Raw genomic sequence first — 16,943 nt, forward strand, 5'->3', positions numbered from 1 at the left:
ACTCACCCGTACCCAGAGTTGCCAAGACATCAAACAGCCCAGTCCCCAAAGGTTTTGTAAGGTTCACAGTTTTACTGTTGTTTTGAAGTCAGAGTTCCTTTTTGTCCAAGCAGGAGCTTGTGTTTACACAACTGGCTTGGCATGAAACTCATCTCCCCCGGCTCTCTGGATCTCATGTGTAAATAATGCTGTAGTCACATTCAGCTTTATTTTAGCTGAAAGCCGAGATTTTGGTGTTGTTACGGAAATTCAGATTTTTCTGCTCGAACCCACACGTGCATAACTTTTTGGCTTCATGTGTAATGAGTGGGATATAGAGATCAGAGGTCAGCAACATTATGCACATGTTCCAATTTCAAAAGTACAAATGGTGAAAGTTTGTTCTTTTTTTGGTAATTATTATTTAATGTTTTTTATAAGTGAAAATTTGGTTACTAACCTTTTGGACCTTCACTGAGTTTTTATAGATCATCAGTTTTCTTGTGTGTTGTGTATATAGCCACGGCTCACCTTATGAATTCAGCACAAAACCCCCAAATCCACACATCCTAAATCAAGCAGATTAGCTGCTGACAAATATGCGGAAATCTGAAACTTGCGTAATTCAACCTTAATTATGTCTGGTTTTGGTGGTACATGTGAGTGGGATTACAGTCCAAATTCAATTAGGATGTCTCACAAGTAGCCTCGACTACCAACACACTTTAAAAATCTTTGTAACGCCTTCGCAAAGGCTCAGACAAATTGATTTAAAATATACTCATTTTATCAAGAGGAAACATAGATCCAAAATAGGATGTTTTAATTCATTGCCACTCTCTCAATGTGTGCCGTCAATTGCTCAAGATGTTCTTGGAAATCCCAAGGGTGCCTCCTCAAACTTTTCATTCTGTTACTCGTCATCCTAGTCTGTCTTTCTTCCTCAAGTGTAGTGACTCTCAAGCTCATTTGGACAACACTGTCTGGCGTGTTGGTTTTCTTTGAAACCATTGTGTAACGACTCTCACTGTTGCTCTCTTACAGGCTATAAATAATTCATTGGCCACTTGAGACCCTTGAGTCACTGTGAGCGCATTTTAAGGCCTTTCGGGGTTGCTTGTAACGTCCTAGCACAGCTGTGATGATAAGTGTGTGAAAACATGTATGGATTGTCTTTAAAAAAGCCTTTGTATCTGTAAAATGGCTGATAAGGACTCCTTATTTTAAATCGAAGCATTAACTGAATGAATCTGTAGACAAACTATAGAAAATAGCGAAGCAGAACACCTGGGCGACTCCGTCCAAGTTCTCACTTGACATGTTGGGGAAAGACAGCCCGTGAGTGCCAGGAGACCTCGCCGGGGTCAGGCCACCATCTTGCCTACCTGAAGAAAAGGAGAGATGCCCAGCAGCACCTGCCTTATTAGCACGGTGCCACCTTCAGTTGACGTAACCTCAGGCAACCTCTGGCAGAACATACATCATAGGCGGCCATGCCTATAGGCCACGCAAACACATTAGTACAAGTTTCTGCCGATTAACTAATTCAGAAGTGAGCTTCATTATTCCACCCTTAATTAAGATCACAATGCAAATTCCTTCATTAATAGTGACACGGACAATTTCTTTTTGGCTCCGCGGGGACGCGATTATACGCAAGCCCCGTTGAGCAGGTTGCGAGGTGTCACCGCATATTCAAATGGTGTGCTTGTTTAATTGTAGTAAATGTAGCATGTCCGCATAGGTAAAAGAGTTTTGAGGGCCAGCGAGGGAGGCGTGCAGCCTGGGCTGAGGCTCCTATGCTCCCCCAGGCAGCTGTTTGCGGGGCCCTGGCTGCTCCCTTGGGGCCCCTGCAGGACCGTGTTGTTGGACTCTTGTCTTTTATGGCGGCAGCAGTAAACATGACAGGCTGTTTGGGTACCATCTGTTTAAAATGGCTGCCGCATGGTAACAGGGAGATGAACTTGAGAGTTGGTTTGTGTCTGTCTCTATGCTAACAGTCTTGTCTCGGCGTCTCCGCAGGTGGACGTTTGACGGGAGAGGCGTGGATGTGTCCAGCCAGTGGAACCTGGCGTCTGCTTGAATGCCCGTCAACATCGTACGCACCCACAGATTCACACAAACACACAAAAGCACACGCATGTAAAGGAAAAAAACTCTTCACAGCCCTTCAGTTTTTGACAGATTGATCATAGCTGCCAGAACATTCTGTGGCTGTCAGTTTTGTAGCAACTAAATCACACTCCCCAAAGATTTAACCATTTGAAATTAAGATTTTATGGAGCGAATCACACGCCTGGCAAAAAACCTTTTGCCAGGCCCATGTATTAAGAATTCATGCATTCATTGAAGCTGATGTTCTGATGAATTACTGACCACTCGTTGACCCCCTGATGTTTGTTTTCAGCCTTGTTCTGTCAAGAAACATTTGACTTTTATTTGACAATTATTGACTTTTAATAATTTTGGCTCGTTTGGCACCAGATAACTTTTTTATTGTATTCTGCTAAGCATTACATTCACAATTTACTAATGTAATTTTTTCAATTCATTTTGTGCTACTAGTCTATCTTCAATATCGCACTTTCTCCTCGAAATTCCATTCTCTTTTGTGTATTTGGGTCTTTAAACTTTGAACTTGTAGCAGGGCCCGTTTTCTCCACCCATTTCATTTACATTGAATAGGTCATTGGTAGCCAACTAGGTGGAACTAATTTGGCACAGAAGTGTGGAGAGACTGGGCACAGTGTCACATGCAAGCCACTGGCACGTAATGAGGAATACCTGATTAGTGTTAAGCAGAAGAATGTGTCTGTCTACCCCATCCAAGCGTGGAAAGAGATCTTCCTCAATGGCCCTTATAGTAAAATACACATTTTCATCTTTTTCCTCTTATCTCTGTCAATTTAGGTTTATATTCTGGTTAACTGGGACCCCATTGGACAGATCTTTCTTTTGGCATTACATTGACTACATTATTTAACCTTACTCTACCGTTAAATCTCATACCATTATATACTGTATGCGCAACACTTAGCATTGATTAAGACTGAATATTCATGCACTGACCCTGTTCAGAGTTGAGGGTATTTATTCATGGGTCATGAATACCTAAGCTTTTTGCCTTCAGATTAATTTCCGCCTCTGTCTGTTTTGAATGGGACCATTACAGTTGTGAAGCTCTAATTAAGCTCTACCTTTCAATACAGAAGGCTCTACCATCTGCTTGTTGTCGTATGCACCACAAACATAAGGGCACTGACAACAACTGAGATGAGAATTACAACACAGCCAGAAAAGAAACTACTTTTCAAATTAAAAATGCCAGCACAAATGTTCCGCGCTCAATGGCATATATTAAGCAATATTTTTTATATAGTTGATTTTGGAATTGATATATTTTCATAATACATGTATTATAAATTACTTGAATATGAAATCAAACATCAAGTAATAATTCTGGTTTTGGTTTAGTTTAATATTTCCGGTTTCGTAGCAATTTTATTAATGATAATTGTATCGTTTGAGGAAGCACCATGTTGTGGTATATTGCTGCAATATCCTTTGTTAATACATGTTTATACCAAAATATAAAAAATATTTTTGCCTAACATATTTTTCATAGGACCATTGTAATGCGTATCTTATACAATATACTTTTTTATGATTGAACAGTCAATTATCAGTCGCACTATAAAGCTATTTGTAGTTTATTTTGATGATATGACATAAAAGATTTGTTTCAGTGAATCTTTTCAGTTTATTGATTTCTAATTTTATTCGCTTTTGTTTTTGTTTTTGATTTTGTTTATTCGCGTATGTATTTAATATTATTATATGGTTTATCTGATTTATTATTTAAAAAAAACTCCACCAAAGATTAAGAATTTTTTAATCAAACTACACTGGTCCCTGATTTTGTGACTTTGTAAATGTTTATCATTATTATTTATTATTATTGCTATTAATAAAAACAATAAAATATTATAAATAAATTGGAACTTTATTTTAATTCCCAACACTAAACATTAACGTTCTTGATTGGCAGTCAAGCTTTATTAGTTTAAACAATAAAACATGTTTTTAAGCCTCAAGACTTGGTCTTACACAGGTATCATAAAGACGTCAGAAGTTCAAGATGCTTTATTTCTGTCTGGATAATATTTCACCTCATCTGTTATTTAGTAAAATGGCATGAAATGTACTGTACCGAATTCTGTCTTAGACGTCCAGACTTGAGAGGTGGCATGTTACAACGCAGCAGTAAATTTCATCCATGTCCATGATGGTGAAATCTCAGCTGTGTCAGTTTTCATGATATATTACATAACAGTTTATCTAACCAATGACTATTAAGTTTATGGCTCTCTCGTCTATATGATGTCATGTAATATTCAAAGCAGTGTCTCGTGGATTCCTTTGAGTCGATACAGATGTGATGATGATTCTAAAGCAGTGGACATGTGAAAGCACTTCGGCTAGATTTAGCTGCGTGAGGCCTACATCAAATATTGAGCGAATTTACGAGGGGCATCGACACATCAAAGCCTTCCATCAGAGAGAGATTAAAGAAAACCTTGAAGAAGTGGGTGAAGGAGACAAAATAGTCCTCCTGTAACCACACCTCTTTGGGGAGTCAATACCTGACCCACTGTACACCTTGCGTATCCACAGCAAAGGAAGAAATAATCAGTTACCGCCACCTGTGATTGGCCAACATGTTCTCAAGGACATCTCAGATAACCTTAAATGGTGAGAGGCTCAAAGAAAAGATATCCACAGTCAAATGTCTATCACTATCTATCTGTCAACTTCTAGACAGACTGAGATGAATGCTTTTGCACGGGTGATCTGTACCAGGGGCTCTGTTAGTAAAGGTGTACAGATAAACTCAAAGGGAGGCTGTGTCCTGAACCATAATCACGTCTGGCTAATGAAGTCTTTAGTTCATCCTTTATAGTAAATCACAATTCTTTTTATAGAAAAAGCCCTAATTCTAGGGCTTTCCAAGACAGCACAGCCACGGAAACAGAGAACCCAGCAGATTAAAACCATCTCAGCCTGTCTCCTAATGCTTGTTCTTCAAAGACCCCAGATAGCATCAGAGATAACATGGCACTCGGATACTCCTAGATTTATTTTGGAGAGAGAATAGATAACGTGCCGTGACCAGACCGGTCACTCGAGAGCACGGTTGTAAATAAACATCCGATATTCTTTTTTCTTTTGGGATGTGGTCATTTCCCTTGCTCTGATTGGTTCTGATTTCAGGCTCGCCGAGACGTGGGGGAACGCAGACAGGCGTGAAAAGGCGCGGTAATGCGCGTGTGATCCGCTCGTGGTAGTTAGGCTGAACCGTGGCAACAGAGGTAAAGTTGATTGAACAAGCACAAACCCCATTCCTGTCGGTTCTCTTTTCCCTGCCGTGACCGGCTGTATGAGCCCTCATAAATATGCATTCAGGTAAGCCGCCACATCCCCTCGCCGGCCAAACCCTTTTGCTCTCTTCACTTCAGAGTCCTTCAGAAGTAGCTTCTACGGCACAAGTTACCTGATGCATGACTGGTGCGCTGTGGTGCGGTCTCGTCCCCGGGCCTGCCCCAGCCCCCCTCAGCAGAGCCGCTGCTCTCTGACGGGATTAAAAGATTTATGTCACAGCAATAAAATCTTGAGAGAGACTCTGCCCGACTTACTGGGCTCTGGCCCAGAGGCATTGTTTTGAAAAGAATTAACCTATAATACATCTTAAAGCTTTTGAGGCTTCTCTTGAGAGATCGTCTATCTCACTTTGGCTCAGAAAGCCAAACTCAGTATGGTTTTATTTCTTATAGAGTAAATAGAAATTGGGTGTGTATGCAGCACGGCAGTAGTAACAGGATTTTTCGGGACATACTGAGTTCATTCGCCTTCTTACTATTCAAATAGGCTTCTGGATATTGAGGAGCGTAAGAGCTTCATGGCCCGCTACAATGTGGTCAAAAAAACAGAGGTGGTTCTTCAATTGGTTCCTTTGAAGCTCCCTCATCTTCAAGTTGAACATATTCTCAAGTTGGTTATAGTCACTGTCTTTCTGAAACCTTAGATTTCCAAATTCACTGTATTTCAGATAATGGAAAAAACACTGGACATTTTAAAGATGTAAATACTGTTTTGTCAAAGTTGAAAAGCACTTTTTAATACTTTATACTGGTTAGATATTTGAAAAGCTCAATGAAAATATAAAGGATGACTAATTATAATGATTTATGGCAAAATATGGAGATACAAGATTTCAGAAGGAAACCAGGGATATTCTCATGTTATTGCCGTAGCGGTCATCAAAAGATTGTGTGATCTAACTTAAGGGGAAAAAACATGAGGAAGAATGAGGAAAAGGTTATAAAATTCTTCAACTTTGGTCTCAAAAACTCAACCCGTTATCACGCCAAAGCATGTAATAGACATGCCGGTCCATTCGAAAATGCGTGTCAACGTCACGCTTTGCATCCTTTAGACGTGAACACGACAGTTCATCTTCTTGTTGTTGTTTGTTGAAAGACAGATGTTATGATACACTGCTTTGCGAAAGGTGGAAGTTAAGTTACTTCATTGTGAAAAGGGCCTATCGGAGCAGGACAGCCAATGGCGTTTCATAACATAAGCGAACGTCATGACGCAACCAGTCACGAGACACACAAGTGGCAATGCCATTTTAAAATCCAAGCTGACATCCGGTGGCAATCTTTTATGGAACTAGTTTTACGGCGGACAGACAAGGGGATCTTTGGGCTCGTATCGCTTTGAATAATGGCACTTTTTGACTAAATAGCATTTGCCTGTTATGTGTTCTGTTTTATATTATATAATATACAAACTGTTAGGTTAAGGTGAATGGGATGGAGTCGAGTTACGCACAACATGACAAAGTAATAAACGCACGCAAAATACCATGATCACCAGTACAGTACACATCATGAATTTTAAATACATTAGAAAATCACCCCGTTCTGCTATTGTTACCCCACCCTCATACACGCGTATCATGTTCACGCCTAGCATTACACGGACACACATTTTCGAGTGGACCAGCGCTTCGGCGTGATACTGGGTTGCAATAACTTTACATCACTTCCCAAGATGTACTCAGTGGTCCAGAAAATATAACCATTTTGATTTGATTATAAATGTTCTTCTGGTTATATATTGTTTAAATGTTTGTCTGGTGTTAAAAAATTAAACAGGAAGTTCTACTGGACCAGCGTTGTGTTTTCCGAAGAGGTCTATAGTATATAGTGACATAAATACGTAATTACGTATTTTGTGAAGTCATGAACGTGCATCGCAGAACAGAGCATGGCGAGCATTTGTGTTTATAAAGCATACACATTTTTTTTTTGACCAATCATTTCACTAGATATGTCCCTTATTCATCTTCTGGTATCGTTTAAAGCCCTTTGAAAGTGAACTACTCTTTTAACTATTTAATTGAATCTCATTAAAAGTAAAACATTTTTCATTTGAACCTCTACATATTTTTAACACATTTGTTGGCTGCAAAAACAAGACAGTTTTTCAGAATGTTTTTGCCTATAATCTATAATCTGCCTCTTTGTATGCATGGTGATGGTAATTGATCCATCAACACGGAAGCATCATGTTTTAGATTTCTTCGCCACATCATGCCTTCCAGATTGCAGCCCAATCACAAACAGCTTGTGGAGAAACTCACACAGCCGAGCAGATGATGGGGTGGTGTCAGATACACATGTCTGTAGCAGGGGCTGATGGGAATCTGACTGTGTATGGGGAAGAAGGGGTCAGCAGGAAGACGTTGATTGGGCAGCCAGCCAAAGCACTTCTGCACAGGGCACTGCATTGATCCACACCCATGCAGCTTTGGACCACTTTGTGCAACCTTCACAACAAATGCAGGAATAAGCAACTGCGCATAGAAGCTGTCTTTTCTAGCTCAGATTGTTCTCTGCTTCCCTTACTCACACAAAAACAAATTATATGTTTAATGAGATATATAGTACATACTGTATCAAGTCTTATTGCGATATACTTTATCCTAATGTATGTCTTTGTGCTAATGCTATTGTCTTCTTATCTGGCAGTCTTCCATTGTGCAGGTAAATCGTAGACATCTTTCAGGCTACTATCTTGGCCAAACGTTGCCCGTTCCAGCTGAGCCGAGCCCTAACTGTCCTGACCTTGCTGTCAGCCGTTGAGTCGTCCGAGCTGATGTGCTTTGCCTCTTCGGCCTGTCTGTCAAGGGGGCATCAGTGCTATGGAAATGGTTCATTTGATTCTCTGACACTGGATGGCGCGAGTTGGCGGGTGCAGAAACAGAGGTTAGCTTCGCCATCTGACAAGTGGGCACCGGAATGCATAGGAAGATTAAGAGGGGTGTAGTGAGAGAGAGGTAGAGCTAGAGTGCTTCTACAGAGCACTTTTTGAAGGACGTCAGGGTAATATCCAAAGCCAAGGTACACAGCTGGGGATCAAATCCCATAGATGCGGCAGAGCAGCTTAATTAGAATTCATAAGGTGCAAAGACCAAGTGATGTGTGTTTGTGTGGGCACAGTATGAAATAGATGAACAATAGAACGTTATGTGCAAATGAATCTCGAAACCTTTTCTTATAATCGTGGAGATGAGGTAGACTTATATATCCAGTATATTATTTTCTGTCAAGGCAATATACATTGTCACTGTCAAGTGGAAACTGTGTGTTTCAGTATTTTATGATTATTTGCATAAATCTATAATATTTGTCTTTCAACATTTTCTGTGAGTTTTGCAAATGAACAAATGAAAAGTATTCCTTGTTTCTTTCAGTTCTGGATATATGGCGTTTCCGCCCGATAATGACGCTATTCTCTCTGTAGTCGAAGAAGGCAATTCTAGTCTAGTGTTTGTTGAATTTTATCAGAAACAAACCTCAGGAATGACAAAGTCATGTGTCAAGTATGTGAAATACTGAGAGAATGGAAAGACTAATTTCATCATTAATTTTGGAACTGATCCTAAAATACATTTAAAACATTAGTATTGTGTGGTTTAAACATGAATATGAAGTAGTTTACGTAAACATATTTTTAAATGATTTTACTCAAGCACAAACCTATAAATGAAGAATTTGGTTCCAAAATGAGATAAAAATTAATATCCAAAAAAGTGCATGTTGGTTTGTTTTGATTTAAGCTATAATAACTAACAAAAAGCTCACTAACACAATAAAACACAATGTAAACACGATAACATTATATAAAAAAAAGTGATCTCATTTTTGAACCAAACTCTTCAAATATAGTAAATTCAGAAAAACTAGAAAATATTTTGCAGTGGTGTCCTAATTATTTCAGCAGGTGTATTCATTTATTTTTATTTTATATTCAAAAGGATTAACTTGTACTTTACTTCTATTTTCAAAACTGCTATTCTGTATAATAATCATCCTGTTTGCCCCCGCACACCCCTATAATTCTATATATGCACACAGTATATATTTACATGCATGGAGTCTCTAGTTATTCACTCGGCACCGGTTTGCTCCAAGGGGATTGTACCTGTGATAAGTGTCACTTTGGATATGAAAAAATGTGTAGTAAATTACTGCTTTACAGTAGTTGCTGTGGTCAGCAGCCCTGCAGTGCTTGTGTAGTGATATGACTCCCGTTGTCAGGTTTCACTTCTCAAGACTGTGACAACAGTCTCCAGTCATACAGTGATCTGAGACAGAGTTACAATGTTGCCGTTGGCTACATGGGTTCAGCCAGCCCAGACGCCATGACAGAGACGTCCAGTCATGTCCTGCCAAGCTTTGCCGTTTAGATAAACAGTTTAGACTTTCAAAGACTTTCGGTGCGACACAGAGCCACACGTTTTACTGGGCTCCGTGTGCTAGTATCAGTCGAGCGATGTCCTCGCCCTTTTTGCAGAAATGATGTTTGTGGATTTCATGTCTGGAGTGATGAAATTTCAGTTCCATCTTGTGAGGCGGAAAAATGAATTGATTGCAAAAATAAACCTGCCTTGCCTAAAACCAAAATCACACTCACAATGGACTGCGTTTTGCGGCGAATTACTGTAAAATAACACATAACACTTTGCTACATGTTATTGCAGATTTCCATCCCATTCAGAAGAAAATTGGCCCCCATTTCGTGTAAATGGATGTCACCTTGAGCATCTGCCATTGCATCAGACCCCAATTATCATCCTGAGAGTTTGGAATCGTGCATTAACTAAATGGTACTCGGAACGTGTGTTAATATCGTATCCCGACACTGGAAATTTAACAGGGTTCAGCATTATTACGGCATTAATTTGGCCCTTGGTACACAAGCCCAATCAAATTTGCAACAAAACCACTTAGCCCGTGTTAGGGATTAATGACAGCCATTGGAAACAATTTGGAACTTAATCAGTTTAACTGAGGAGGGTAAATTTAATATGATAATTGATCTGCGTAAAGCGGAGCCACCTAGCAGGGAGGGTATGCAAATGAGTGACCCGTACCTAGTGACTAATCGCCAGCTGCGCTGATAGCAGGATCCGTTTTCATCAGGGAACTTTGAGGAACTTAAGAGTTTATAGTGCAAGTCCTCCTAAGAGGCCAGGAAGCAAACCTATCCCATCTCACACTGGGCCCTGTGTGGCGGTCACCCGCATCTCCATAATTCGCCGCTTCCCCTGCCATGACAGCGAGACGCAAATAAGTTATTCTAATGATATCAAATGGAGTTGTAGAGGACAGTGTTTTAATGCAGTGAAGGGGCTCCCAGTGGGACTGTTATTGCCACTATAGAACATCAGTTACACAGTTGCAACAATAGTCTCTTAATTGATTCATTTAATTAGCGAGAGATGGAGGCAGTCCTGCATCTTGTCATCTTGTATCTTAGGGGGTCCCGTACAGCCTGTGTGCTGTCTGCCACTTAACAGTTCCCGCACTCGTCACTCTCCTATTAAAGGGTAATTATATGTAAACGAAAAAGCAGGAAACCTGACAGAAGTTGCCCAATGAAACATCGTTAGATTTACCCTGCTCCTGGAAGAGGGTAAAGGAGAATGGACGTTTCTTGCGCACCCGAGATCCCTGAAAGAAAAGCTAAGCTATTAGCACGTAGCTTTTGATGGATTCCGCGCGGGAACAAGCGGATCAAAAGTGTCTTTTCGGTTGCCTACTCTCTATAAACGTCTCAACACTACACCTGAAACGAACCTGTGGGGAACTCAGAAGCTGATTACTTCCTCTCCTTGAATGGTGCAGATGTCTTTCCTGTCTTCCTCATGCGTAACAATACCATGAAAGGCAGAACACAATAGGCTCATCTCTTCAGACCCACAATGCCTTGGTAAAGCTTTTGATTGGGCCGATTTAAAGCAGGTGGCTCAGAGTTCTTTTAAGTCTGTTAGACTGAAGGAAGCCTTTACACGTCTCAGACATCCTCTGGGGTCATTAACCATCTTCAGACTCTTTGTATCGTTTGGTATTGGGTTTAAGAGAACGTTCTTGCTTAGGATTTCCTCCTGCTGGTTTCAAGGATGCTGGCCTGTGGCATTTGTCTCTCTGGGTGTGGCCATTTTCTTTTGTTTTTTCAGAGCACACCAACTAACTAAAAAGGATTGTTCACACAAAAATAAAAATTAGTTTATCAATTCAGCAACATAGCATTCTAAACCTGACCTTCTTCTGCAGAACACAAAAGAAGATTTTGAAGACCAGTGGTGAATAAACAACATTGGCTCCCATTGATTTCCATTGTATGGACACAAAACCATAGAGACATTTCTCAAAATATCTGCTATTCTGTTCTACACAAGAAAGAGTCAGGGTTTTTTAAATGTGATTTTCTTTATTCTGCGGAACACAAAATAAGATATTTTGAAAAATGTCAGTAAACAAAGAGCGTTGGTCCCCATTGATTACTATTGTATGGACACCAAGTCAATAGGGACCAACAACTTTCTGTTATCAACGTTCTTTCTGTCTGAGCCCTTTTTGAGCCTACACATGAAAACGCATATTGGAACTAAAATGGCGGTTACTCATGAATTCTTTGGAATATAGACTTATGGTTGGTCTCGTTTGAAAAAAGAAAAGTAGCTGATTATTGCTAAAAAAATTCACACACACACAAAACATTTTTTTAAAGGTATGTTGTTAGGTTTATTGTAAAAAATAGGTAAAAAAATGTTTGTTTTTCTTTGATAAAAAAAAGGGGGTACAAAAGGATAACAAAAAATCTAACGCATTCATTCTCTTCATTAAATGAATCAATTAGTCTCCCTACATAAATTAAACACCAAAGAAATCTGTATTCTAGTGTCTTAGACCTTTCCAATGAAATACAGTCTGTCATGATTCGATTAGAAATTACATGCACAATATTGACGTAAACTTAGGTTTCCCGTATACGGAACGGGTTACAGTTAACAGGCTACAATATCTTTGTGTTCTTTGTGAGCAAATAATTACAAAATTATTATTTAGAAGGTGAAAATCCCTTTCGCTGCTCTCATATAAATCATGAACATGTGTGTGCCCTTTATAATTATCTTTTCATTATTATACTGTACTTGGGTAGTTGACAGACTATGCAAATTTATCCTATGGCGTGACAGCAAAAAATTTGAAAAACTAACAACGAAGATAAATCTCTCTTGTGCTATTTTATATGATACATATTAAATCTGATGTTGTTCACTAGGTAAATATTATTGTGGGAATGCAGGTGCATTCTCCTGGTCCAGATTTAAGTGCGGCCAAGACCACATGGAGACTCCTCACCAGACACCAAAGGCAGTAGTTAATGTGTCATGAATAAATTCATATCTCATGAAGAGATCCCTAGTCATCGCCTGTCTACACAAGTTCCATCATTCAAGTAATCTATTTCCTTTTCATAGATCTTTCTAACACTGTTAAATTAAACAGATTTTTTAACATTGTGAATGACAAGCAGGCCTATTGATTGACCACTCGCAGCCTATGGCCTTATTATCAGTTAATTCCAGGAAAAATGGAGGATGTGCTAAAATTGAGGAGTATCAAAAGGGGGTGGAGAAGAAATCCCGGCCTGCCGAACTGCTCCATTCAGGAAGCATGAGTAATTGTACGTATTACATTCGATTGCTCCCTAAAAGTGCGGCAGACTCCGGGCAAAAAGTCTGGGGCTTTTTGTATTGACGTGAGCACAGCAGTAACTCTTTGATAAAGGCACGGTACACATGCTTCTCTATTCATTTAGCTTGGCCGTCCATTCTCTTTTCACAGCACTGTAGCACGCTGTGCGGTTAGGTTAATACGCAGAAAGAGGGTTTGCCAGCATCGTGAAACTGGTTGATGGACACCCAAATTCACATTAATTTGAATGGATGCATACGAGTTGAGCTCAAGGATAAGTTGCGGAAATGCATTGATTCTATTCAGCCATGTGTCCAACAGTAATTCAGGAAATGTACTATATTTAACATTTTGAACCACTCACAAGTGAACTTTTAAAGAAAGAAGTTATAGTCAAGATTGCGGATTATAATTTTCCCTTAAATCCCATCAAACACTCTTATCAATAGTCGATCCAGAAGCGCGACCCTTTGGTGCTGACTCAGCCGGTCAGCTCATACCACAGAACGCCTCTGCAACCCGCATCAAAGCGCAATTGTTCTTTACACTTTGTTTCTGTATGTTTTGGCTTTCCTTTCCTGTCTCAGTTACATAATGCATATTCGTCCCCTATTTGAGAAGGCTGATTAGAGGTTGAAAGAGGGATATCTACAGAGAGAGAGAACAAGTTTCTGGCCTTCTCCCAGTCTCGGCCTTCATCTTGTGTGTTTTGAGCAGTATTGTGTTCAGAGGCTTGGGAGAGCTGTGGAATTTCCTGCTCGGGTTAGGCCAACGTGCAGCTCCGCACTCTTCCTTCTTTGGCAAAGGTTCGCTTTCAGCGTGCGCTTGGAGCGCGTTATGTGAGCTAAGAATATCTTACGGCCCTCAGGTCAAACCTTAATGCGCTTCGACGGTTGACATCGCGCTGTTTATTTGGAAAAGGAAAGTAAGGATGGGCCGGCTGTATGAGGTTGCCCTCTCTTTACCCGCAGGAAAAGGGCGTCGCTGTCATTAATCACAATGATGGTCTGAAACATGATTTCATTGGCTGTTGTAATATAACAAATAGAATTTATAGCAAAAGTCAAGTGGGTAATGGGATACAGAGGCGAGAAACTGCGCAAATGTTTCCAGAGAAAAAAGGCCAATCGTGATAATATCTACAGTCGAGGGGGGTACATGGTATTGATAATCACACAGCATGATAGACAAGAAACATTTATCAATGCTTTGATCGACCAAATATGCTTTAAAAGTGTATTTTAGCATTACACTTCGGTTAGGTGAAAGTTTGCATTGCGGGAAGGTGCTGTTTTTAAAAGGTTTTCTTAGCCGGATTTACCATGGGTATACTGTAACAAATAAGTTTGTTTTATTGTTCTAGTCTTTAAACTTCCCCTTCCTCGCTTTCAGATTACACAGGTGATGCTTCGCAATGAATTTTATCAACAACTTGTTTGCGTGTTATGTGCCATTTCTATCGTAGTGAACTGTAAATCTGAGAATTTTCAAACACAAATCATACTTTCGATTGCATGCCCAAGGGGTAACAACATCCAAAGCATGTCTTCCTGTTTTATCCACCTGCAAAATGAAAGAGCTTTTTCACGCAGTCACACATTTCGTGAGCTCCCATAGTCTGTAATCGCATTTGGTGTACATAAATTCGCAAATCAGTTCTTCCGGAGAAAGTTCCTGTACACTTGTATGAACCGGGAGACAGAATGCCAACATTTTTAAACCTTAGGGATTTTAAAAGATTAATGCAGACATCTCACAGCCTCATGCATGTACTCGTGATATATGGCGTTCATGTAGCATGACCTAACTCCCGTGACTAATGACTTCACTTGGCCGATGCAGGAAAGGTCACGACCCGATGGATAGAGGAAATGGCCAGTTAGTTGGAGGTCGCCCCACGGGAGATTCCTTAAGAGTGTCACCTGCACTAACTCACAGCTTCAGAAGCAGCACCTGACACCCCTGCTAGAAAACACTGCACAGTCACCGGTAGAGCCTCGCATTTAACAGAGGCCGGCCTCACCCACTAGAACAATTGCCAAGTGTCATTCCCCCTCCCCAAAAATCAAGACAAATTGAAAGAGGAAACAATTCGTTCACAACAGGACACACGGCTGTTGAGGATAACCTGCCTTCAAAGATGCTGGCCTGTCCCATCAGACCAGTTTAGCAGTAGGGCACTTCAAAGCACCCGGGGCCCGAGCAGCTTTCCTGCCATTCTTGTTTGCTCCTCTCAGGTTGCTATAAGTAGCCGAGCATCCTGTTCCCTGCTGTCTCAGGTGGATTGACTTTGTTTGTGTAGCTGAGATGCAGGGATTTAGTGGTCCTCTGTACCTCCAGACGTCTGTTGACGGGGTCGGATGGCTTGTTAGTGTTGCGTCATTTATCAACAAGCAATTGGACAGCAGATAAAAACATCCAAGAAACCTGTAATGTGGCACGATTCGCACCTTCCATGAACACGGAAATACAGTAAAAGCATTTTATATGAGGTTTTGTAGACTTTTGTCTCTGGCACAGTCCATCGATTTCCATGTTAATTACGCAGGCTGAAGAGGAGGAGGGGGTGGAGAGAGAGAGAAAACGAAAAATGAAACCGTATAGTCAACTTCATTTAGTGGGTCCTAATTGCACCCTACAGGCCCCCGGCAGACGGCAGGGGTCTCTCTACGAGTGGGACGCAGCAGAGTCTCTTACACGCGCACACACGCGCTCCCAGAGAAAGAGAGTGGAGAGAACATGAAACGGGTCAGAGATTAAACACTTTCTTTACACTGGTAATTAAGCCATCATCAGGCTGAGGGGCGTTTATTATCAGCCCGCCGCTCGTCTAGATGGATGTGAATTCTGAGTGAGCTCTTAAGGCCTCCATCCGCGCAAACACAATCGTGCGCACACACGGAACACACACACACTCATTTGTCTGGGCATAATAATGTCTTAGCGCGCGGGGTGGAGACTGCGTCACCAAGCAGACAACTCCAGCTCATTTATTAGGGCCTTTTATATCTCAATATTACATTATTGCTGAAATGATTGTATGGGCAGGGAGGTGCGTTATTTCACACAAGCTTTTATCATTTGCCCTCGCTGTGCTGTTGGAAATGATTTTAAATGTATTATTTGAATCATTGACATCAAACAGATATTAATGTGGGTTTTTGGAAAATAGATCTTGATTGTGTCCTGATTGCTATTAAAAGAAAATACTGTATGCATGCAGAGGGCATGAAATTTGGGGCTGCAGAACACATGGACGGCAGCAGTGCACAAGCAATTTTAGTGTGTGTGTTTTTTAATTGTAAAATGTAATTATACAAAATTATATTTTATATTATTATTATTAAATATTCAATTATTATATTCAATTAAATATTTAAGTAGTCCTGACCTGATCTGCTAGTGTTTCAATCTTTAAATAATATTACATAAGCATGTGCTAATTCTGTAATAATGTTCTAACTTTTTGTTGTTTATAAACTATTTAACTATTTAACTATTATTTAATGTGTTTTCTTTTTCATCTTTTATGAATTAATATGTTCATTTTTGGGCTGAAGAACAAATCTACTGTATTACCAATAATCAGTGTTGGGTGTAACTAGTTACTAAGTAATTAGTTACTGTAATTTAATTACTTTTCTCTTGAAAATGTAAAGTAAGGGATTACTCTTAGTTTTTCTGTAATTTAATTACAGTTACTTCTGATGAAATTCAACTAAATACTTTCTGTAATATATGTGTGTGCAATAGTTTAATTGACATCAAAATTCAAAGTCTAACTTTAAAATATGTGCTTTAATATATCATTCTCACATTTGGTCAGTTAATAACACTACTTTATGTAGT

The 16,943-nt window shown here is 40.0% G+C and overlaps 1 long non-coding RNA gene across 2 annotated transcripts in view; it reads left to right on the forward strand.

Moving 5' to 3' along the window:
• The window catches only part of LOC130427671 (uncharacterized), a 108,219-nt gene that overhangs the window by 70,611 nt on the left and 20,665 nt on the right, over positions 1–16,943 (forward strand). The window contains exon 5 of one of the 2 annotated variants that reach the window (XR_008907334.1): positions 2,002–3,468. The exons of the other annotated variant lie outside the window; for it this stretch is intronic. This is a non-coding gene — a long non-coding RNA (uncharacterized LOC130427671). Of the gene's footprint in view, positions 1–2,001; positions 3,469–16,943 lie in introns of those variants that run through there. 2 annotated transcript variants of the gene reach the window in all.

The sequence above is a fragment of the Triplophysa dalaica genome, chromosome 8 (genome assembly GCF_015846415.1).
Source record: "Triplophysa dalaica isolate WHDGS20190420 chromosome 8, ASM1584641v1, whole genome shotgun sequence".
Lineage (NCBI taxonomy): Eukaryota > Metazoa > Chordata > Actinopteri > Cypriniformes > Nemacheilidae > Triplophysa > Triplophysa dalaica.